This window comes from Pangasianodon hypophthalmus, chromosome 27 (assembly GCF_027358585.1).
Source record: "Pangasianodon hypophthalmus isolate fPanHyp1 chromosome 27, fPanHyp1.pri, whole genome shotgun sequence".
Lineage (NCBI taxonomy): Eukaryota > Metazoa > Chordata > Actinopteri > Siluriformes > Pangasiidae > Pangasianodon > Pangasianodon hypophthalmus.
Genome location: NC_069736.1, coordinates 2448003 through 2475080, shown reverse-complemented (window position 1 = coordinate 2475080; position 27078 = coordinate 2448003). Strand labels below are relative to the sequence as shown.

The following is a 27078-nucleotide window of genomic DNA, read 5'->3' as shown; positions in this document are numbered from 1 at the left end:
GTGAAAACTATAATCAATTTCCTGGTTACACAACTGCACTATTTGACCATGTAGTACACAGTTATAGAAGGGAATTATTTATAATCGCACTATCCGGTCTGGTTCCTCTCAAGGTTTCTTCCTCATGTCGTCTCAGGGAGTTTTTCCTCGCCACCGTTGCCTCCGGCTTGCTCATTAAGGATAAATTTATAAATGTATAAATTTAAAATTGCTATCCTTTTTCTGTAAAGCTGCTTTGTGACAACGTCCATTGTTAAAAGCGCCATACAAATAAAATTGAATTGAATATCAAACAATGAAAATAAAGAAAAAGAGAATGATTTAACAGTTCTTCTTCTCATGATCATCAGGAAATTGTAGTAAGACAGGCAGAAATGATTTTGTTTAGTTTTGTATTTCATTTAATTAGTTTAGTTATTCATCTGAAATATGAACATAGGTTTTTTTTTTATAATGTTTTTTTTTTTTTAACCTTTACTTTATTATCAGTGGGACCCAATTGTGCAATCAACCCATCACACTTTTTCACTCGTTCAGTTACATGATGTGTCATTTCATCTACTTCTGTCTCTCACACACACACACACACACACACACACACACGCTGACACACACTACAGCAGCTAAAACATTACACCTCTCTTTTTTCTCCCCCGTGGCCAAAACTAACACACTCACCTCAATTACTCAAGCGTCAGTCAGAGACAGGGGCGCCGTAGCCCCTGGTGGGAATCAATCAATGTTTTCACACACACACACACACACACACACACACATACACACCAAGCTTACATTAGGATAAAAGTGTTAAAGATTCAGCCAAGCATGAACCAGAATGAGGCATATACACAATATTTCATGACATAAAGAAGAAGAAGAAAAAGAAGAAGAAGAGGAGAAGAAGCATTATTTAGCATTATTTTTAGCATTGGGATACCAGCAGGATTCAAAATTCCACCAACAGATTATCAGGTCAGTCCTCGTATTCTTCCTGCGGCTTCAGTCAATAATAATGAGATTTGGATTGTCTTCTGAACATCATGTTCAGTCTGTCAGTCCTGCTCATGTTGTAGCAAATTTGCAAAGAGCGCCCAAATATATATGTTTGGCTGATGAAACTGACCAATACATTGTATTTGAGCCTGATCGATATTCTCATTTTGACAATTTTATAAATATTCTGCTCAAATCAGGAGCTGCAATTCTGCTTTTGAGGCTGTGATATCAGAACCGCTATGAGTTAGCTTTGCTAAGATGCTAGCTGTAGAAATAGCTGTAAATGTGCAACAATGTTACTGCAACAGCTAGCTTGATTAGTCATTTAGTTGCAGAAATGACAAAAAAAAAAATCTTGATCTCAAAAATACAAAAATATTCAATGAACAATTTATGTTTCAACACTTACTAGTTTTATTAGCTGATCATTTGTTTAGTATACACAAATTTAAGACAAAATTAGCTAAAAACAAAAAATTGTTACAACAATTATTAACTTGATTAGATATGTTTTTTTTAATCCGTGAATTAAAAACTGATAAAAATACCAACTGCTGACTAAATAAGTAAATAAATATGTTTTAACATTTAAGAGTTTTATTAGATGACTAGGTTTTATATAGTTTTTAAATTTAAGACAAAAATAACTAAAAATGCCAAAAACATAAAATATCACAACAATTACTAGCTTGATTAGTTGACTTTGACTAGATGTGCGAATATCATCTAAATGACTAAAAATACAAAAAATAAATGAATGAACAAACAAATGACAAAAATGACCAAAAATGTCAGACAAAACAAACACATACATAAACAAAATGTTTCAGCACTTACTAGTTTGATTAGCTGATTCGTCCCCACAAATTTAAGACAAAAATAACCAAAAATTCCAAAAACAAAATTAAAAAATAAAATGTCAACACTTACTAGGCTGATCAGTTGACTTGTACATGCAAAAAAAAAAAGGTTTACCATATGCTTTTATTACAGGTATCACTGAGAACATGACTAAACAAATACTTTTAGAAAGTGTTGCCTCAGTTTCTGCAGGAAGCCAAAAGGTTTTCTAGTAGACTAAAATTGCTGTGGACGTGTCCCGAACATCCCGAGCACAAGTCACGCCCATACACTTTAGAGTCAAACCCCTTTAATTTGCATCCTGCCGTTATATACGTCCAACTGATTAATCCGTCCTTTACGAGCTCCACGTTCCCATAAAGGCTTTTAAAGCCTGATGCCTCCATTCAGTGCTTTTTCTTTTCTTCCCTGCACCTAACACCAAGGTGACCTCCATTTTACATCCCATTATCACCGCTTGCACCTTACACGCTCGTAAAGCCCGCAGGTCTCGCCTTACAAATTTAACACAATAATACACTATAGCACTATTTGCTTTCAGGTCCCTCCTACAAAGAAATTAGTGTCATTATAGAAAACAATGCCTCGCTAATTTATGGGCGGATCTATAAAAGCGGCGTCCGGGTTCTATATGGGATTAAAGGGGCATCCGGCCAAAAGAAGACAATAATGTATTTAAAGTGGCGCATTAACAGGATAAACAGTTGGCTTTATATCTAAAGTCCATTGGATTTTGCTGAAAATGCAGCAAAATCCCATTAATGAAGCCATTAGCCGACTGATTACATACTGCTGGCTTGGTCCTTCCCAGAACAGCCTGCGAGGCTGAAGTGGAAAACAGAACACGGCCGTATATACAGGTACGTAGGCACAAGGACTGGAGTTTTCCTTTAATACTGTTTAACTGCACCACTAAAGCTGCTGGAAGCACTTTACTTAAGGGCCGAGTTCATACAGCTGCATAAGCCTTAAATAACAACTGACATAAACCTGCAAGAGCATTTATAATATAGATGTCAGCTCATGGGGCTACATAAGACCTACATATGCCCTGAAAATGGACAAACCTACATGAACGTTAATAGTTTACATAATGACAGTGTTTATAGAGCTACCTGAGACCTACATAAGCCATTCATGACAACTGATATAAATTTGCATGAACATTTATGGTTCAGTAACATTTTAATTAATAACAGTGTTCATAGCTCTACATTAGACATACATAGGCCATCCATGACAACTGACATAAACCTGCATGAACATTTATAGTCTGGAAACTCTTTACTTAATGACAGTGTTTTAGAGCTACAAGAGACCTACATAGGCCATCCATGACAACTGGCATAAGCCTGCATGAGTCTGCTGAAAACACATCTGTTTAAAGCTTAATGTAATGTAACGTAACACTTAATGACGTTGCTCAGAATTCTGAACGCTTTTGTATGCAGAAGCTAAATCTGCTAATAGCATCCCAGGCTAGTATCTTCTTTTGAGATGAACACATCTCATTTGGCCAAAGGTTAAATCTGGGTCAAGCCTGACTACAAATGAGCTGCCTTTTTCCCCCCCAGAGGCTGCTAGCAGTGCTAATATGCTAGCTTCAGGAACAGGCACGTAGAAACGTGGTGTTTGTTTGGCACGCTGTTTCTAAAGCTGTCAGGAAAACACTGCAACAATTAGAATCCTGGTTAGATCATTTGTACTAACAAATATGAGACAAATATGCACATCGCCTTCCAAGAAGCCCAGAACAACAGGCATTGAGCAGACACCACACCACACACACACACACACACACACACACACACACACACGGTACTGTTGAAAGTGGCATATGGTGCACAGAGGGGGCAGAGAGAATCTGTGTGCTTCCTGTAACAGGATACATGCATATTACAGAGCACTAGCCAATACACACATGCTCACCATGTACACACGTGTACACACACACACACACACACACAATGCCCATTCCCCATAGACAATATTTCCCTACAGCTGCTCTACAAATTTCAAATCCAGTCTATCAGAAGATGAAGTTTGGATCTACAGCAATGAAACAGAATTTATCGGTGTTAATTGTCTTCCGCTGTTTCTGCAATCCCACCACACACACACACACACACACACACACACACACACACACACACACACACACACACAGCTAAGTCTAGCGGTCAGAATAATAGTGAGTAAGGTAATGGAATAAGGAGCGCGGCTCGGTAAATAACGGCGACCCAAAGCAAGGACCTTTTACGCATAATTACTTTACAATACGGACTGAGTGAAAGATTATACCCTCTGCAGAGCCCTACTCCAGGGAGGAATGTTTTCTCTTGGAGTAGTGGTGCGACTTAATGCAACAAGGTTCTGAGGGTTTTTTTTTCCCCCTTCAATAAGTCTTCCTATGAAGGCCATATTTATAATGACCTATGAATACATTCACAACCTGCTATTCATAATGCATTACACATGCTGCTAGAATGATTTACGAAAAGTCACTACAGTTTATAGCAATATTTTTAACGCCTTTATAAACTGCTAACAGAATGCATTATAAGTAGCGTTTATAACTCATTTTATCACATAATATCACTCATTATATTAATACAACGCCAGCTCGCTTCAGGCATAATGTTCAGCTGTAGATTTTTTTAAAGTAACTAAATTTAAATCTATTTCATTTCAGGGTGTGGATTACTGATAGACGTGTGATTATTATAACCTAACTATGATTAGATATAATATAAATATAAATTAGATATTAAGTCACATAAAGTGAGATGTTTACAAAAAAAAAAAAAAAGTTCTGGCACTAAGTGTGAATGTGTGTGTGTGTGTGTGTTGCCTTGTCACCTTGCCAGAGTGTATCCCGCCGCACACCCGGTGTTCCCGGGATAGACTCCGGATCAGTCACAAGCCTGACCAGGAAAACGTCATTCCTGAATCTGACTGAATTAATGTATTGTTACTTTTTTCAGGCACATGAATCTGGTGCACACGATTTAAGAGATTCAGCAGATTTCTAAGTCAAAAAGTCTTCACACAACCTAACCTCAAGAAATTTAAGAGATTTAAGTGCTGAGTTTTGATCCAAACGTCTTTGATCAGTGAAATGACTCATCACTGGTTAAGGCTCTGTGCTACTGATCTGAGTTCTGGGTGTTTCGATTCAAGCTTCCACTGCTGGCCACTTACACAAAGCCCCTTAATCCTTTAACTGCTCAGCTTGTGTGTAAATCTCTGAGAAAAGAATCATCTGCTTAATAAATAACTGTGTCCCTTTAGGACTGGACTCCTTCACCAAACACTGAGCTGTACTGAAGCATTCAGCTCATAATCAGACATGTTCTGCTGAGAATAGAGAAAAAAAATACACATCTTTATTGACCTGGCTCATATTGATGCAGAGAGACTCAAAGGAATTCACACGGTGCAAGGAAAACAGTACTCGATGAAATAAATGTAATTAAATATTAAGTTAAAAAGTTTAAAGAGCCTAACCAACATTCGATTTTTTTTTCCCAGCATGGTTTCACATTTGCTAATTCATAATTCGAGTTATGATTGGGGTTAGATTCAAAATTAAAGTTTGTACCTTTTCGAGTCTGTAGAAATTAAACAAAACCCAACCACAAGTGGAAAAAAAAAAAAACAGAAAGAAAAAAATGTCATAACTTGCATAAAGATGATTGGTTGCCATGTCAGTACAAATTGTTCCATATTAGATATACGGAATAAAACACTCAGCGTCATGCTTTTATTGCAAAATAATCAGCGAAGGGACGGCGTGATGAAGCGGAGGTACTGCTACCACAGTGAAGTTGATCATTTTCCTTCCTTTTCACATCCCAACGTGTTTTATTCCTCTTATACCACAGTGACATGCCAATGACATGAGAACTTTTAGTTATTAAAATCAGTATTTTGTCATAAAGTCAGCATTTTGTCCATTTTTGGTTACATTTAATGTCCACAAAATAAGTTGGTTTCTGTTCTCACGTACGTTATAGCAGCTATAAACAGTCGTTCCCTCACCAGCCTCTCTTTTTCTCTTTCTTGAAAAAAACACAGCTTGTCATGTTACTGAGAAACCACAAAGCGTAAACTCCTCTGTCCTGAAGATGTCCATAAACGTAAAGTTTCAGCTTTACCTCTGACCCCGGAGACTCCTTCCATCAAAGTTAAATAAACGTCTCTGTACAGAAAACTTCACCATGTCAGCTACACATTACACACGTTTTTTACTGTTTATTATTAGCATGCACCATGAGCTGTTACTATAGAAATGATAACGCATTAGAACAAGCGCATTATTAATATACACCTGTGCTTTTCAGCTGCTGCTGTTACAGAAAATGATTCAAAGTAATTATGCACACGACTGTAAATATTTATACATATACATACAAATATACGGTACATGTGCCATTTCACTCTATTCCTAACGCTCAACTTTAAAATACATTTCTTTGTAGATTTTAACCTCCTTTCTTCCTTTATAATATCTTAACACTGATCACGTACGAATAGTCTTTCATTCGTGATTCTCTCAGCATCACATTTCACTGCTTCAGGTTTTAAAAGTTCATCCAAAGCGTCTTTTCCAGTCAAACCCGGAGCTCTAATCCAGCCGACTGACGCTGCACTGAGACCCCGACATCCAGCAGACTTCACCATTAAATTAATAACTGTGTAAAAGGTTTAATGATCACTGAAAACGACAGAATTTACCATTCGGATGAATTGCCTCTAATAAATTGTATTTATGGCCGGAGTAACTGCGGGACTAATTTGCTAATAACTGAAACGACATACTGGATCTCTGGTTCCATATTTATAAGGAGGAGAATCTCTAAGCCCTTGGCAGTAAACAAGTCAAAACAGACGTACCTGGAGATGTCCATGGAGGACCGTTTAGTCCATGTTATATTTTGTCCATTAGAAAATGATTACAAGCTGGAAAACAGCCATGTTCTCCATAAAGCCTACGATGATCTTAAAGTCAGGAGAAAATCTCTGAAGCCTCATTACATTAGTCTGTTCACAGTGTCATGAACATTTACTGTTTCGTCTCATTCGTGCTTCACCTCCACCTTAATCACTAATCATTGTTCGCACCTGTCCCTTGTGATTCGTCTCATACTGTGACAAACTTAAAAGTAGAGATGCACAACAATTTCAGTCCTGACTAAAAATAACATTTTCTGTTTGTTTGGGTTTTTTTTTTTGTTACTTTTTACTACTTACTACTACTTTTGTTACTTTTATTTATTACTTTATTGTATTTTTTATGGGCTAAAGTGTCCTTAATTTTTGTTGTTGATTTGGTCAGTTTTTCCTCCTTCAATTATGCCGTAATCTTTCAGAACTTGTAAAATTTTCTTTAACATGTAATGCTAAATTCAAACGTGATAATGGCTACATTTAAGGTCTATATTCGGGTTGCAGCCATATTCCGAATACGACGTTTATATGCGTACAGGCATCGGAATATTCCTGTGTACGTGGTTGTTGTAAGTATGGCTGAGTTGCCATTCCTAAATACTTAGCCTACAGCTACGCATCTGTTAGCACCCACAATTCCTTGCGGACTGAGCATGCGACAAATTTACGATTAAAACAGACACACTCAAGGGGTGGGAATCAGAAAATTGGGGAATCGGAATATTGTTTTAATCTGAATCGGGCAATCGGATTGGAGAATTTGCATGACTCAATACTAACCAGAATATTGCCAAATTCCGATTAATATCAGAATATTGATGCGCATGTAAACGTTGCCATTGTTGTTCCAAGAAAAAACATTTTTTTAACCAATCGTGATCATCAGATGTTATCAGTGTGCTCCTCTCTTTCCTGAGGCAGCTTAAAATGACCTTCAGGTTTGGCTTAAAGACAAAAAAAAATCTATTGTATAATGTGTAGAAAAAATATTGCATAGCTTTACATTAAAATAAAATAATTTACATAATTAATTAATAATTACCTTAAAATAAATAATAATTATTATTATTTCAGTTATGCAACAAGATGAGAATCAAAATTCAAAGCAAATACCAAAAAAAAAAAAACCCAAAAAAACCCAAGTGCTTATTTTTGTTTAATTTTCTGCTTTTGAGCATTAATGGCTAAAATTCATTAATTAATTGGAAAAATACAAGGTGATAAAAGAAACACTTGTGTTGCAACATAGTATTTAATGTCCTTAAACAGGATTTTACTCCACAGACTGATTAAGAAAGAAAGAAAGAAAGAAAGAAAACATTCAGTCAAAATTGCTTTTTTTTTGTTACTTTTTCCCTTTTGGCAATTTTTGGTCTGAAATTTTTCCGTATTTGTTTAAAAAGTTTTATGTTTATTTAAAGTTTACATATTAATGCTAGACCATTGACTAGGAACACTCTTAGTCATAATCTCTTTGGAGAACTTTTTAATGGGTTTAGCTAACGCTAACAAGCGCTTGTGTTACAAAAGTGTTGAAATGTTCAGATGCAGCTAAATATTTTTACAATATTTTTCCACAATTACACAAACTGAAATCTAGCTACATGTTAGCTTTCATGTCTGGAAGGTGACTGATGGATCTGATGGGTTTTATCACAGTTTGAGAAATTTCAGGAAGTATGAAGTGCACATTAATGACATCACATGACCTGCAGTGATTGGTTAACAGGAATAACATTTGAGGAACTTTTTTTTTTACTTCAGGAAAATCATATGCACAGTCCTCTGTGCTATTAGTTAGCTAATTAAACATTGTTTACTATGTTGACAGTCCCAGTCTCATTAGTATTTTTATGGGTCACTGTTTTTAGTTTCATAGTTTTTTCACTTAGCCCGTCTCCAGCAGCCGTGTATTTTCAGGTTTCGATCCACGCCTGCTTGTTTCTGGATAATGATTATGAATTCATTCATGCTAACAACATCGACCTCTGGTTCGACTCCAAGACAAACTGATTATCATTTTTCTGAGCAAACACCCAATAAGACGACTTTGCACTTGCATGTGTCCATCTGCCCCTGGCTTCGATCCGATACACTTGATATCCAATTAAAACGGTAATATTCCATTTGTTTTCTATATCTTCCATGACGAATGTTTGTGGCACTCTCGCTGGTCCAGAAAAGTCCATAGAGCAAACACGGAAATCAATGGCAGCCTCATTACCAGCCTCAGCCTGAAAGTAACTGATAATGATAAAATCAATTCCAATTCGAAAGCAACTTCATATCAACCAGATGCATTTGTTTGATATTATTGAGTTATTGCTAAGTGGCTGAAGTTTGGTGCTTGTTTAATGGACATGTTGAGTCATAAGCAATCTGAATAAAGTTCATGATGAATCACTGCTATAAAAACAGTGATAATGAGCAGAATGGAAAGAGGAAAAGAGTTTGAAACTGAAAAAATAAAGAATAAAATAAAATCAGCCAGACTTCACAAGGGCATCATTAGGGTTTTGTACAGAAGCTGTGAAAATTTTCTTCATCTGAACTCTGATCTGAGGAAAACAGTTGTACTTTGTTAAAGCTTACTTGATTGACGCCTAAAGCACAAACACCTCAATGCTGAATAAAACACCACACGGAGATTCATTAGCTAATACTGAAAGCATGAAATTGTAGGAGGAAAAGACAAAAAAAATGATTATATAATAATGCACACTGTAAACAAAGTGAGTCTGAACACTGGCCGAACAGCTCCAACTATTTGAGGAAAAACACGAAGGGTGGTATTCATAAGGTTACGTGACACCTACAGTACATAACTTACATAAATATAACAAACTCGTACCAAAAGCTAACCTACATAACATGCCATAACACACCATAACATAACCTACATCAAGAGAAATAGACACATACATGCATAACAAAAATAACATAACCTAGACTAATAGAAATAAATATAACTGGCATGAATATAACAAACACAAACCAAACCATAATCCACATAATCACACATACCATAACACAAACAACATAAACAGAAATAAACATAACCTACATAACACACACAAACATACGTGACATAAGCATAACCTACATAACACACACAAACATAACTGACATAAGCATAACCTACACAACACACACAAACATAACAGACATCAGCATAACCTACATAACACACAAACATAACTGACATAAGCATAACCTACATAACACACACAAACATAACTGACATAAGCATAACCTACACAACACACACAAACATAACTGACATCAGCATAACCTACATAACACACAAACATAACTGACATCAGCATAACCTACATAACACACAAACATAACTGACATAAGCATAACCTACACAACACACACAAACATAACTGACATAAGCATAACCTACACAACACACAAACATAACTGACATCAGCATAACCTACATAACACACACAAACATAACTGACATAAGCATAACCTACACAACACACACAAACATAACTGACATAAGCATAACCTACACAACACACACAAACATAACTGACATAAGCATAACCTACACAACACACAAACATAACTGACATCAGCATAACCTACATAACACACAAACATAACTGACATAAGCATAACCTACATAACACACACAAACATAACTGATATAAGCATAACCTACACAACACACAAACATAACTGACATAAGCATAACCTACACAACACACACAAACATAACTGACATAAGCATAACCTACATAACACACACAAACATAACTGACATAAGCATAACCTACACAACACACAAACATAACTGACATAAGCATAACCTACACAACACACAAACATAACTGACATCAGCATAACCTACATAACACACACAAACATAACTGACATAAGCATAACCTACACAACACACACAAACATAACTGACATAAGCATAACCTACACAACACACACAAACATAACTGACATAAGCATAACCTACACAACACACAAACATAACTGACATCAGCATAACCTACATAACACACAAACATAACTGACATAAGCATAACCTACATAACACACACAAACATAACTGATACAAGCATAACCTACACAACACACAAACATAACTGACATAAGCATAACCTACACAACACACACAAACATAACTGACATAAGCATAACCTACATAACACACACAAACATAACTGACATAAGCATAACCTACACAACACACAAACATAACTGACATAAGCATAACCTACACAACACACACAAACATAACTGACATAAGCATAACCTACATAACACACACAAACATAACTGACATAAGCATAACCTACACAACACACAAACATAACTGACATAAGCATAACCTACACAACACACACAAACATAACTGACATCAGCATAACCTACATAACACACAAACATAACTGACATAAGCATAACCTACATAACACACAAACATAACTGACATAAGCATAACCTACACAACACACACAAACATAACTGACATCAGCATAACCTACACAACACACAAACATAACTGACATAAGCATAACCTACATAACACACAAACATAACTGACATAAGCATAACCTACACAACACACACAAACATAACTGACATCAGCATAACCTACACAACACACAAACATAACTGACATAAGCATAACCTACACAACACACACAAACATAACTGACATAAGCATAACCTACATAACACACACAAACATAACTGACATAAGCATAACCTACATAACACACACAAACATAACTGACATAAGCATAACCTACACAACACACAAACATAACTGACATAAGCATAACCTACACAACACACACAAACATAACTGACATCAGCATAACCTACACAACACACACAAACATAACTGACATCAGCATAACCTACATAACACACAAACATAACTGACATAAGCATAACCTACACAACACACACAAACATAACTGACATAAGCATAACCTACACAACACACACAAACATAACTGACATAAGCATAACCTACACAACACACACAAACATAACTGACATCAGCATAACCTACACAACACACAAACATAACTGACATAAGCATAACCTACATAACACACAAACATAACTGACATAAGCATAACCTACATAACACACAAACATAACTGACATAAGCATAACCTACACAACACACACAAACATAACTGACATCAGCATAACCTACACAACACACAAACATAACTGACATCAGCATAACCTACACAACACACAAACATAACTGACATAAGCATAACCTACATAACACACAAACATAACTGACATAAGCATAACCTACATAACACACAAACATAACTGACATAAGCATAACCTACACAACACACACAAACATAACTGACATCAGCATAACCTACACAACACACAAACATAACTGACATAAGCATAACCTACATAACACACAAACATAACTGACATAAGCATAACCTACACAACACACACAAACATAACTGACATCAGCATAACCTACACAACACACAAACATAACTGACATCAGCATAACCTACACAACACACAAACATAACTGACATAAGCATAACCTACACAACACACACAAACATAACTGACATAAGCATAACCTACATAACACACACAAACATAACTGACATAAGCATAACCTACACAACACACAAACATAACTGACATAAGCATAACCTACACAACACACACAAACATAACTGACATAAGCATAACCTACACAACACACAAACATAACTGACATCAGCATAACCTACATAACACACACAAACATAACTGACATAAGCATAACCTACATAACACACACAAACATAACTGACATAAGCATAACCTACACAACACACACAAACATAACTGACATCAGCATAACCTACACAACACACAAACATAACTGACATAAGCATAACCTACATAACACACACAAACATAACTGACATAAGCATAACCTACACACACATAACGTAAACATAAGCTACATTAACAGACATAACAATAACCGAAACAAACATATAACCTTCATAAAGATGCACAACATAAAACTAAACAAAACATAAACATACATAAAGAGACATAATATAACTTCAGCACAAAAACCTTTAGGAAGGTTTGTCAGGCATCATGACTGGCTTATGTAGGTGTAATACAGCTCTACGAACACCACTGTTAAGTAGCATTACAGACAAGGAGTAAAAATAAATAGTTTTAAAAAACGAATACAAAATACTGTTGATGTATTTTTTTAAATAAATCATCGTTCATGCTAGAGTCCTGAATATGCTTTATAACAGTGAAATGCATTTCACTTCATTGCTGGTTATTGCTTTTATTTAAATGAAATGAACCTTCATGCACAGAGAAAGGAAGAAAAAAATCCTCTCTGTTAAACCAGCGTGATAGGAAACAGCCATGCCACATACTCTGAGACTCAATTTTCAGTTCAAGTGGAAATTTTTCATCAGAAGCAAAGGATCCAAAAACCAAAAATTGCATAATCCAGTGTCTCTGCATAACCACAGGCGCTTCGCTTCTGAAATGAGATGATGAATTTAAAAAGCGCCGTTCCCGACTCAGTGACGCTGTTGCTTATAACAGTCGCTCTCCTGCAAATCTGATCTGCAGGACGTCTGATAGATCTCAGGTTATCTGTGTTCTACAGGTGTAACACAATCACACTACGTGTATCTGTATCTATTTTATCCATTTAGTGCTACAAATATTAGAATTAGGGGTGGGTGATATGACAAAACTATCGTGATTCTCAAAGGCATTTCTACGATACACAATATAATTATTTCCCATTAATGCAGCAAAATCTATTTAATGTCTATGATGAAATTTTTTTTATATTTCTAAAAAATTTAAAAATTAACACTGAACAAATAATATTTAAAATGTAATTAATAAAAAAATTTACCAAAAATTTAACATTAAATAAAAGAAGAAACTATTTTTAGATTTGTATTTTATTCTGTAAAAATATAATTTTACAGATATTAATTTTAAAATGTATGCAAGTCTTAACATCAAATTAGCTGATTCATGTCAGTTTGTAAATAATAATAATAATAATAATAATAATAACGTCTCTGAAAAGCATTTTGTGACAAAATAACATGATATTGATATTATATCGTCATAATCCCAAAGTGGGCGTGGCCTAAACCAGAAGGGTTTTTTTAGCAGGGGAGAATTAAATATACCTACCACCACGCTCCCGGATAAAACCGGAAAGTTAATAAAAGATCTCAACTTGGGACTTTTTTCTTATTGCTTTATTAGAACCTGCACACGATATGTTCTTTTTTATTTGTTTGTTTGTTGTTTTTATTTTACATGTACTTCCTCTGATACATGTGAAGCCAGCCAACTAAATGTTTTCATCACTTAACACCTTCTGAGAAAAGCGCTATCTGCCCTCTTCTGCATACATGAGCTCACAGACAGCCACGATTGGCTAGCGTTGTTGTGATTGGCAGGGCGGAGAGAGTATGCCCCTCCCACCCAAAGAGCATGGCCAGTAGACAGTTTCGCTCTTTGGCATCATCAAGATTCGAACTCGTAATCTCTCTTGCCTATGATATTTTCGAATGAATTTAGATGGCACTACGGATGAATGAATGAACGCTGTTAATGCATCTCAGGGCACCGGACGTTCATGTTAATGTTATTGAACGTGGTAACTTTTTTTGCTGCGTCCTGCAGGATCCCAGTCCCGATGCCTCTAACAGATACCTCAGATACAGATTCTCAGCCAAAAAAAGAACACTGCTTCTATTTTTATCTATATCGTCCATCTGTTTCGAACATATTATCTGTTCATTTCTGAAGAATGTGTTCGTATTCAGTTACATGTCTACTGTGTTCATATTGTCTGCAATACATCCATATTCAGAGTCTCACCAGCTCGTATTACACATTCAAACCTGTACAAACGCACGTTTCTGTTTGAGCAGGGGGAGGTTAGCGAGAGGCTCGTCAGGTCTACTTGATTGCGAGGAGTTAATTAATTCGGGAGCCGAGGGACGACCGCACATGATTAATAGTTGGTGTGGTGGATTGGTGTGAAGCGGAGCTCACCAGGTTTTCTAACACATTAAATAAATCACTAGCACACTGTAGTGTGACACAAAGGCTTAATACAGCTCAGATCAGCTCAACACCACAGAATTTACATAACAGATATGCTTGGTTATGATGTTTGATGTTTGAGGATATGTCTAATAACATGTCTATAAGGCAAAACTCAGAGACTTGTAGAAAATATTCCTCAACAGTTCTTCAGATGAGTAAAGGCTCTGGCTTACTGGAGAGATTTTATTCTTTCTGTTTTAAGCATTCTAAAGAGGAATAGATCATAAGAAGGAACCTGCATAAGCCCTTCATGACAACTGACTTAAACCTACATAAACATTAATAAAGTCTTGTTCCAAATAGGTAGATTCCAAAATATACCATAACACTGTTGAAATGTTGAATCTGATCATGTGCAAATCAGGTGTGCTTCTTCTGATACGATATAGTTTCAGGTCATTAACAGGGACTTGTTAAAATTAAATAAAAACCGTGTAATTTATGAGATGGTCAAGTTTTTTGTAAGGGATTGTTTGTTTAACATTTATGGAAGGAGTCTTCAGTGTCAGCTTTGTAACAGTCAGCGGTTTCTCAGTAACATGGCTGTAACTTTTTTTTGTCTTCTTAACTTCAGAAGAGAGGAAAAAAGAGATGCTGGTGAGGGAATGACTGTTTATAGCTGCTATAATGTAGCTATAAGCAGATAAAAAGTATGATGCATCATTCTTTAATTAATAAGTAAGTAATATGTTGTGGTATAAGAGGAATAAAACACTTCAGGATGTGCTGTTATAGGAGAAAAAATCAGCTTTGGGGTGGTAACAGTAACTCTGCTTCATCACACCACCCTGCTGTTGATTATTTTTCTATGACAGCATGACACGGAGTGTTTCATACCTTCACACCTTCTTGTGTAGATCACGTTAATAGGAATCATGTGAATGGGAATCCAATCCAAGATTAGAACTGAAAGTTCAGAGTTTTGTTCACGCGTCTAGCAAAGGCATGGGATTTGAACTCAGAACCTTCTAGCGCAGAACCATAACCAGCTGGGTTCTCATTCACTCTCGTGCTTGGTTTTTGGCGAATTTGACGTGAATGAAGTTGTAAAAAAAAAAAAAAAAAGCTATGAATGTTATCTCCTCCCATAACCTTAATTTTAGCTTTGTATCTCTTTATTTGGCATGATTTTTTCACGGATTTGCAAATCTGAAAAAGTGGTGTAGTTCAGGACAGGAAACTGTTTGGCGTTAGCTAAAGGCATGCCTGACAGTTACTCGGGAGAAGGAAGGAGACCTGCCATGTCAGGGAACCAAAAAACTGCAGCTAGACATCTATATATTTTTTATATTTGTCCAGATCATGATGTGTCAAGAGACTGTCCAAATGTCTCACAAAAAGACAAAAAAAAGAGAGACAGGACAAGCTTATCAAAGTCGAGTGCTAGCAGACGGAAATCAGCACCAGTCTGGGTCAGCCTACTTCACTTCCCGCTGTTACACTTTACTGTGTCACAGCTGAAATATATATGAAGTCGCACTGTCTCTATTAAAATATGCATGAAGGAGTGGCCCAGGAAGGAATAATTCATTACGCCAGGTTCAACCGTGAGCCTCGACTGCAGACACTTCAAAAAATATGCATGATACGCTTCAGAGAGCCTCAATACGGAAGCGTGATGGAACAACGTGACTCTGCGTGAATGGAGAACGTGACGCTACTGAGTTAGCAGCTCTGGCCTTTTAAATCAGTTCGAAAATGAAGCAGTGCACTGCGTGGGATGTTCAGTCCTCCATCCTTGGCCATAAATAAAATGGTTTTCGCTGAGAACATCTCATAAACTGATCATTCACATTCAGCAAAACCAATTACATTAACTGTTTGCTGGAGAACTCTCAATTCCTGCAAATGGAAAGAAAGAAGAAAGAAAAGCACAAAGTAACCTTCACCTCTCTGGCAGAAGTAAATGAAACACTTATGGGGAAAAAAAAATAACAATGATGATGAGAAAGATATCAGAATGGATGTTAGTAGAGCCTTAAGTCTAATAAAAGACATATACAGTAGCTGTAAGTAGATTTCATCATGGTATATGGATTTTGTTGGTCTAATTAAGCATGCATAAATTTGAATAAGTCATAAAATAGACCAAAGATTGGAAAGATCAGAATGGTTGTTAGAATTGAAAAAAATATATATTTTACTGTGAAGAAAACAAATTTTACAGAAATGTTTGTTAGAATATAAATCCTTTATTGCTTAATCAAGAAAACAGTATGTGCTGTTTTATAAAAAAAAAAAAAAAAAGTTTCAATGTCATTTTCAGTAGAAAATCTAACTGATGGATATTCAAATAGATTTTCCTGAGAAATCTGTCTGTACACTGGAAAAAAGATATCTTAGCAAGTGAAAATATCTTCAGTGTAGTCAAATTTATCTAGTAGCTCCTATTATAATATCATACTAAACCAAATAAGATATATTTTACTAATTTCAAGCTTTACACTTTATTATTGGCAGATAATTTTGCTTCCAGAAATAAACACTGAAAATTAAAACATTATCTGATACTAGAAATTTCTAGAAGTCTAGAAATAAGTTTAATAATCATATATTTGGTTTATTATAATATTTTAATAGGAACTACTAGATAAATTTGACTATATTCAAGATATGTTTACTTGCAATCATCACAGGAATGACGATGTAAAATGTCATTAATGAACATAATTTTTTAAAGAGATTAGTATGTGCATTTTATAAGGTTTTAAAAAGGAAATTTGAAAATAAACTGAAATATATATCAGAAAACAGCATTTTAACTTTAACTACGATCTTTCACAGTCTTGTGTAGTTCATCTCTTTTAGCTCTTTTGCAGTTTTAGCTGGTGAACATTCGAGAATGAGAATGTCTAAAAAAGTAGTTTCTTCAACTGAACACCTGCCTTGTACACTTTAAAAAAAAAAAAATATATATATATATATATATATATATATATATATATATATATATATATATATATATATATATACACACACACACACACTAGCAGCCCAGCCAGTATGGACGTGCGCTGAATAGCAACGTCATTACGCAACAGCTGAACTGGACACACTTTATGCTCAATAATTCAGAAATAAATTCAGCTACGTCCAAATTCTAGCAACCGCTGAATATTCCTGTTAAAAATGGAGAACAGGGAAACATTCTGCAATAACAGTACAGAAATAATCATGCCCTAATACCTGAAATAATACTTACTTAAATATGAACTAATGATGAGTTAAGGCATGTACTAATCAGGAACTAAAGAAGAGCTAACCTTAACTATGACGTGAGTCTTATGAATTCATGCGTGAATAACGATCACCTGAAGTACAGGATGGTGCTGGATTACTTCAAAACCGGTTGAGATGAAATTATAGGTGTTTATTATTAGTGCGTCTTTCTACATTCGATAAGAAGGATAAATGTACATTATGAAAGTAATCCAGTGCCATCCAATGATGTTTGTGTACGCAGCTGCATATGGCAAAGTATATAAACAATTTGAAATTATGTGCGTCTAATTCATATTCTTTCTTATACAGCATGTTTGATTTAGTTTACTCCTATGTGTTAATTAATAAATTAATTAACATACATGCACTAACGTACTTAAGGTGGTCGTTGTTCATGCTGAATTCATAAGACTCATGACATAGTCAAGGTTAACTCTTCATTAGTTCATGATTAGTACATGCCTTAACTCATCATTAGTTCATATATAACTAATTATTAATTCAGATATTAGTGCATGATTATTCATTCATGTCTGACCTACCAAAAAGGGGCGGAGCTAAGCCTTCTTCAAAGGCTTCTTCTTGCATATTAATCGTTGTCCTTAACATGTGATCATCAACGTCCAAGATTTATTTTGTAATGGAATTTTCACTTTAAACTTCTGTCATCGACGTGTTGCTCTATTTTCACTTAGGTTAACATTTTGCAACATTACCCACAATGCTGTGCTGATAGCAGCGAGTAGGATTTAGCCCTTGCTACTAATGAGGACAATGCGGCAGCACTTTAGTCTTTTATTCTGCCCAGCTCTTTCATCTCCTCATCTGTGCACTCTGCTCACACAGAGCAGTTTCCAAAGCTTCACGCTAATACCACAGCCTCGTCATCTCGTAGATCGCTACCTACCCGAGCCGAGTCTCCGAGCAAATACTTCATACTTCGATGCTGGAGTTCTCATTAATATGGCATTGAACATCGGTGGAAAATGAGAAAAGAAAAAGCTCTTGCTTGTTTGTTTTCAAGAACTAACAGCAGAACCTGATGTTATTACATCTTATTCATTGCTTACGAGATTGTCGACATTTTTTTCTTCTCCTGAACTTCTTCTCCTGTTATTGCTAATGTAACTGCAATAGCAATAACAATGTCCTCATCAGTGCACCACACAAACGCTGACTTCTAACAGGAATAACAAAAAAAATACAGCACCGCCCATCAAATCGCTAAACACATCACAAGTAGTTTACTATAAAGACATTTCAGGGTGGAGATTTCCCTTAACTGAGAACATGAGGCACTTATAATGCAGATTCAGCGAAATAAACCACATTCGCTGTTTCTCAGAGCGCTCAGTTCCTCCAGCAATAATGTTCTCCGACTGAAAGCAAAGCCACGCTCACACGCTCTTCAGCAAAAAAGAATAAAACGCTGACAGATTTCTATGAAATTGTCTGTATAATCTTCTGCATCAGTATATATGTACCTATTGAATGTGCTGGGAACAGTATAGCCAAGAATCTTCCCCACTTCTCCCTGGAATAAGAAGCTTATGATAAGTATCCGTCCTCATCCCCGGAGTCCTTTACTCTGATATTTGTGCTTAGCCGGCCGAGTGCTGACAGAAGCAACAATACGAGAGTAAATCTAGATCCTGAACACTGCAGCGCCTCTCAAAATAGCTCTATGATTTATAGATAATGTGTGAGGGAGAGTTTGCTGCATCACACACATCCTATATAGTGTGTATTCTCTTATCACTTGTTCCGCCGATCTGATAAAGGCTTTAGACGTGGCCGACTATCTGTTAAGCACGATTACGTTTGAGCCGACTACACACATCTCAGTAGAAATACATTATTAGTTCATTACAAAAACAAAACTGACATTCAGTTTCTTTTAAACTGTTACAGAACAATCACATTCCACATGTCATTATGTGAAGAAGATGCAAAAGTGCATTTCATTGTGTTATATCATGTAATATGAAAAATGTGATCACATGAGGAAACCTGTGTAAAAAAAAAATCATGACATATAATGAATCATAAAAAAAAATATGTAAAAATAAATGGATTATTTGTGAAAATCACCTGTGAAAATGAATCACGTATTCATGATTAGTGTAAAAAAAGTCAATCTGAAAATGAATTGTGTAAAAATTAGTCATGAAAATGTGTCATGGGTCATGTGGAAAAAATGAGTCGTGTAAAAATCACCAAAAAGAATCATGTGAAAATAAATGAATCATGTGGAAGAATCAGATGTAAAAATAAATGAATCGTGGAAGAATCAGATGTGAAAATAAATGAATCGTGAAAGAATCAGATGTGAAAATAAATGAATCATGTGGAAGAATCAGATGTGAAAATAAATGAATCATGTGGAAGAATCAGATGTGAAAATAAATGAATCATGTACAAAAAAAATCACATGTGAAGATAAACAAATTAATTGTAAGAATCACATGTGAAGAAAAGTGAATCGTGTAAAAATCACCAAAAAGAATCATGTGAAAATAAATGAATCATGTGGAAGAATCAGATGTAAAAATAAATGAATCATGTGGAAGAATCAGATGTGAAAATAAATGAATCATGTGGAAGAATCAGATGTGAAAATAAATGAATCATGTGGAAGAATCAGATGTGAAAATAAATGAATCACGTACAAAAAAAAAATCACATGTGAAGATAAACAAATTAATTGTAAGAATCACATGTGAAAAGTAAAGAATCGTTCAAAAATCCCACGTGACAAATGAATCATTTGTAAGAATTGCATGTGAAATTAAAAAATCATGTATAAAAAATCAAATGTGAAAATAAATGAGTTGTATAAAAACAAAAACAAACACACCACCTGTGAAACGTCCATTTCATGAAACGTGAAGTGACTCGTGTATCGTGTCAATCATGTAAATGATTCCCTTTTCTTTATAGTAAAATGATTTACCTAAAATGCATCACTAATCTTCTGAACTCCCATAATTCCCTTAAAAAAACATTAGTTTTAAACAGTTCCACATATGTAGGGGACGGTTTCCGTGTGCGTTTTCCTCTTTCCTGCTGTCCCTAAAATTCCCACGACACCCTCAGTAGCGCTCACTATTTAGCATTCCACATGTCTGTGCTTGCTGGTGGATGCTCCAACTCGAAATAACTGAATAATTACCGACATTACGCATGAATAATTACTGACATTACGCATGTTGTTTTCATTAAACTTTCAAAAGTAGGCCTAAATAGAAATCCCTGTGAAAAAAGTTCTAGTTAGAAACGGTGATCATTAATTATGTGTTGCAGAAACAGATTTTTTAAACCTGCAATAGCATGATAACGGTCGCTGTAGAACATGATTAAACAAAACAAAACAAAAAAAAAAACAATTATCAGAAAACCATTTGTGCATGAGTGTAAATAACAGCAGAGACACTCTGCAAAACTCTCCTGACTCTCTCTGATATTTGTGAATAGTCACAGCCATCTATTCAATCTATGTGCCTTCACAGGAATGTATACGGCAGACGTGCCACATAATCTAAAACTAAACTAATAAACAGATTAAAAATGTGTTGTTATTTAATAAAGAAAAATGCTTAATCATTAATATGGTCAAGTTTACGGAAGGAGTCTCCAGTGTCAGCGCTTTGTAACAGACAGGAAGTTTTGCACCATGGGAAAGTCTACACTTTCCAGTATTTTGGAAACATGAGCTGTGTTGTTTTTTTTTCTGTTGTATTAACTTCACCAGAGAGAAGAAAGACAGGTTGGTGAAAGAACGATGTATATAGCTGCTATAGCGCACATGAGAACAGGAACTAACTTGTTCTGCGGACATTCCCCAACATTAAATGTAACTATAAATGGATAAAAATGACATGCATGCCATGCAACACTTTGAGACGTAACAGGGTTTTTTTTAATGAATTACTTCTTTGTGTCTCCATGTAATACGTAATGTAGAATGTACTGAAGCCAAATGTTCATCTCTTTCCTTGGGAATTTTGTACAAATACAATCAATGCGATGTAATGTGCTTGGATTTTGATTCCTTTAATAAAAAACAGACAAATCACTCTTTCTAAACCCAATTTTAACCTTAACCTTAACATTAGCAAAAGCTTTTATACGGCCTGAGTGGTGAAAATCGTTGCCGGTTTGCTAGACCACATTGCTTTAATATGTCTATTCCAGACAGCATTATAATATTCATTAGCTGGGGTTATTAATGAGGACAAATCCAAGGCCAAGGTTCATCTCCAGCTTGTTAGCTAAAAACATAATATTAAGTAACTACAGTGAAAAGAAAAGAAAAGAAAATGTAGTTATGGCAGTCAGGAAAGTAAGCTTGAACCCAGCAACAAGAGAAATACAAATAAAAAAAAGGAGAAAAGAAAAGAGCTGGGGAACTTGAGGATATTTAACAATATATATATAAGACAAAGAAACCAGAAGCCAGTAGCTAAGGAAGACAGAAACAAGAAACAAAGGAACAACGGAGCTAGACTCTGAGAGAAAGGAGAGAAACCAGCAAGAGAGGTAAACAAACTCGACAAGCTAGAGAGCAAAAAAGCGCAGGGGTATAAGTACAGTGTACTGAAAAAAGAAACAGGTAAAAGCAGAGGAGAGAACAGGATGGACATAGGGCATGAAGAAAAGCATAACGTGCAAAAACATTAAAAAAAAACCCACAGGCTACATCGCAAATTACACGCTGTGAACTGCATTTTCACGTCATAAACACTACACAGCTACTTAGTGCCTGGATTCGTAGGGTATCTGAGCAAATAAGTAAGGAATAACACGCTCTGTTGTTGTCGTTGTGCTGTTTTAGGAAAATAATCAACGATGAGGTGGTGTGATGAAGCCGAGTTACGGTTGCCACACGGAATCCAATTCTTTTCCTTCTGAAGTGTTTTATTCCTCTTATACCACAGCAATTCACCAACGATTATATTTTTTATTCCTTATTCATTAATGACACATTAGTCTTTCCTTCACTCTCCTAAAAACGCAGCTTGCCGTTAGTGAGAAACCGCAAAAGACTATTACGAAGCGCTGACACTGGAGACTCCTTCCATACATTTTTAAATAAATATCTCCTTAAACAACAACAACAACAACAACAAAAACTTCACCATATCAATGATTACACACTCTTTTTCATCACTTTATGTGTGAGATGTTGCTATAGAAACAATAACCTTTTGAATGAGCTGCGGTTGTATAAAATTAATTAACCGCTTCTGACCAATCAGAATCAAGAACGTTATCAACATTATCACATTTAATCATATAGTCGTATTTGATCGTATAGAGTGCAGTATTATGGTTCAACCTAACATGACTAAGTGAATTCACTTCTCCAGACACGCTATTTAAGATCAGTGTGATAAATTTAGATCATCATACATTTTTAACAGCAGCAGCTCATTTAAGATTTAACGAGAGATGATTCTTCATTAACCGAACGGGCCGATGAAAATCCCCATGTTTCAAAAGTTCATATCAATACGGTCTTAAAAATAAATGTGAGGTTATTAATCTGGGATGAAGATTGTTTCGGAATGGAGTACTTCGTCCTGCATCTTGTTGATTACGAGCCAGGTCAGGTGGAGCTCCAGGCCGTGGAACCTCGCTGTGCCAATTTATTAACACTCCAGGTGGCAAGTTTCGAGCACCTTCACATTCTCAAATGCTTGCCTTGCAGGCACACAGCCCACAAAATGATGCTTGTGCACTCAAGGCACCGCTCTTCTAAATGTGACTATTCATAATATCATCCTACGGCTTCCCGACTGGAGCGCCGCACCACACCATCATGCTCCATTTGCCCAGAAAACAGGAGGTTTGGAAAGGTACCTGGCAACTGCACGCAACACGCTCACCAAATGGAGGCGACCTATGGAGATCATAATAATCACTCAGCTCCAGAGCGCCGGCTGCAGTGCGGTACTATCTGATTTATGGTTTCGACTCGTCTTTATATTCGCCGTGTGCAAAGTGCTATGGATTTTCCATCTCGCGAAATGGCTCTGGTATTACAATCAGATTGCTTTTAATAATTCCAACATAAGAAATTTGCACTACAGCTGGAAACGCACTGCACTGAGCATTATTAGGAAAATCTTTCTCTTCCAGGGCACGGCTGACATCCGTCACAACACGACGCTAACAAATATCTGAGGCATTGTGTAAAAATAAAGCAGAGTCTGGCTTGCTGTCATAAAGCATAACTGTGGATACGGTTATAAAAGCCTTCACACCTTGAAATGATACGATGTTTGAAATCCAGTACCGGGAATTATTTACAACGTCATCAAAAGATATTCGGGAATAAAAGTAAAAACAGTGCTCGTATTGACGGGAAACGGTACTACAGCTTTACTGGAGTACTAGAGCTTTCACAGCTGTTAGTCAGAATCAGAGGAAAGTTGAACTTTTGATTCGTTCAGCGTAAAACGAATCAAAACACAACATGAAACGTTGGCTGAGGGACATGAAGGTTTGATAATGTCCTCGTAAAACATCAGAAATACAGAGACAGAAAAAACAAGCAAACTTCTTTTTTTTTTTTTTTTTTTAATGTAGTGAGCATAGAAATCCCAAAAATCACCCGAGCATGGGGGAGAGGACACAGAGTCAACTCCTAATAAATGATTCGATAATTATATACATAACTTTTTTCACTTTTTTTTTTTTTTTTGATTTTTATTCATCAGTCCAAATCTCCAGAACACATGGATGTGCTTTGGCTTGGTTTAGCAGCTCGCATCTACCAAGGGAAAAAAAAAAAAAAAAAAAAAATGCAACCCAAAACACACAGCATATCTGATTCACTTCCTGCAATCGAGTCAGTTCAGAGTCGAATCACTTTCTCAGTAGAGTTCATTTAGAAGCAGAGGATAGAGAACACCACGCTCTCAGAATAAGAGTCTCAGAATAACGGCACCGAAGCGGAGAACACACCAGGGTTTCGTTCAAACAGACTAAATGCTCATAATCAAGCAATCAACAGCCATGTGGTATAAGCTGGGATAGAAATTAAAAAAAAAACGTGCCCAAGGCCCAACGTTATATCAATGCTTCAGAAAGACTAAATCACAGAGAGAATAATCAGGCTTTGTTGTGTGCAGTTACTCTCTTGTGATTCTTTATTTATTTATTTATTTATTTTATTTCAGACAGATCCAAGCCACTTTCTTTTGCATCACTTAACTCATCTCCGTTGTCCGTCTGGATATGACACAGTCGTTGCATCATTTTAGGCACGCGGAAAACCTTTCCGTTTTCCATTTCTTGACTTAACACAAAAACCTGTACTTGTGCTCCGCTGACAGCTTCAGCGTTGTTGAATTCTGGATTCTGATTGGTCAGAAGGTGTTGATTCATTTTCTCTGACAGTAGTGCAGCTGCAAATCGCAGGTTTATATTAATGCGCTCGTTACGGTTTCCATAGTAGCAGCTCATTCACAGGGACTCATTCATTAAAGTTTCCTGTAACGAGATGTTCATTTAACATTTATGGAAGGAGTCTCCAGTGTCAGTGCGTTGTACCAGTCAGAGGTAAAGCTGTAACTTTAAGTTTTATGACATCTTCAGGACAGAGGAGTTTACTCTTTGTGGTTTCTTCAAGAACTTCAAGAGCAAAAGAGAGAAAAAAAAGAGGATGGTAAGGGAATGAGTGTTTATAGCTGCTATAATCTAAGTGATAACTTGATTCCAGAACACTAAATGCAACAATAAATGGATAAAAATTACAATCTGACACTCTTTATTAAAGAAATAAATAAGAATCGTAATTGTTGGAAAATTGCTGTGTTATAAGAAGAAGAGAACACTTGGGGATGCGCTGTTATATTCAAAATAACCAACTTCATGGCAGGAACAGTAATTTCACATCGTCACACCACCACATTGTTGATTATTATCTTATAACAGCACGCCCCCAAGTGTTTTATAATCAGGTGGTACGCATGAATGGATGATTTTTTTGTGTTTCCTTGCCTCCATCCATTTCTCCACCAGGAGCTAATTAAAAGCAGCACGAAGGCTGCAGCCAGTCAGCGTCTCTCCTGCTTCCATCGGGCCCGGGATTAGCGCAAACAAGAGACACAGCGGGTCCGTAGGGGATTAACACGTGGGGCTGGGGATCCCTGAGGCACGGCACACACTCAGCCTACGCAGCTCATAGCACCTGAGCTGCAGGGTGTCTCTGTTCCACACAGAAAGCTGCTGTAATCCGTCTGTATGAGGTCTCCGCACTGAGCACCCTGGACGGGTCAGAGATGAGATGGAGCTCTGATGCGTGGTGGATTACAGCAGATTTGGAGGTAGCAATATAATAAAGGTGCATCAGTTTCTCACTGTTATGGTGTTTGGATTTAACCTGAAATTTTTTTTTTTTTACTTTGATCTAGAAAGAAGAGCAATCTGATACAAACTCGTAGACATCTGTCACGTTTGAGTTATCGCTGTAGGAAACGATGGAATACACAATAGACCCTGACTTTCTACAATCATTTAACGCACAATAATTTAGTGGTTGTAACTTTTTTAGTGTAAATTCAAGACCAGCTCACCTACTGCTTAAGATTTTCAGCTTTAATCCAGGAGATAATTGTAGATATTTTCAGTATTAGCTATTAATTGCAATGCTCTATCAAGTGTACAACAGGCAGGTTTCAGTGTAAAGTAAAACAGCCAGCAGAAACCGTCATTTCGCTGATGTGGAAAGAAGTAAGGATGTGAAAGATGCACATTCACAGTAGTTACTTTCATTTCAAGATTCAGTCTTTACATTTTTAGGTAAAACTTGGCCTGTGATTTCGCACGTCTTGACCTTGTGAACCAAAAGAAACTAAGAAGGCGGGGCTACGGTCTATTTGGTGGGTAAAAAAAAATGGACAA

The 27078-nt window shown here is 36.2% G+C and overlaps 1 protein-coding gene across 3 annotated transcripts in view; it reads right to left on the bottom strand.

The window, feature by feature from the left end:
- Positions 1-27078, bottom strand: part of LOC113531323 (astrotactin-2) — a 371532-nt gene that overhangs the window by 294910 nt on the left and 49544 nt on the right. The gene's annotated exons all lie outside the window — the stretch shown is intronic.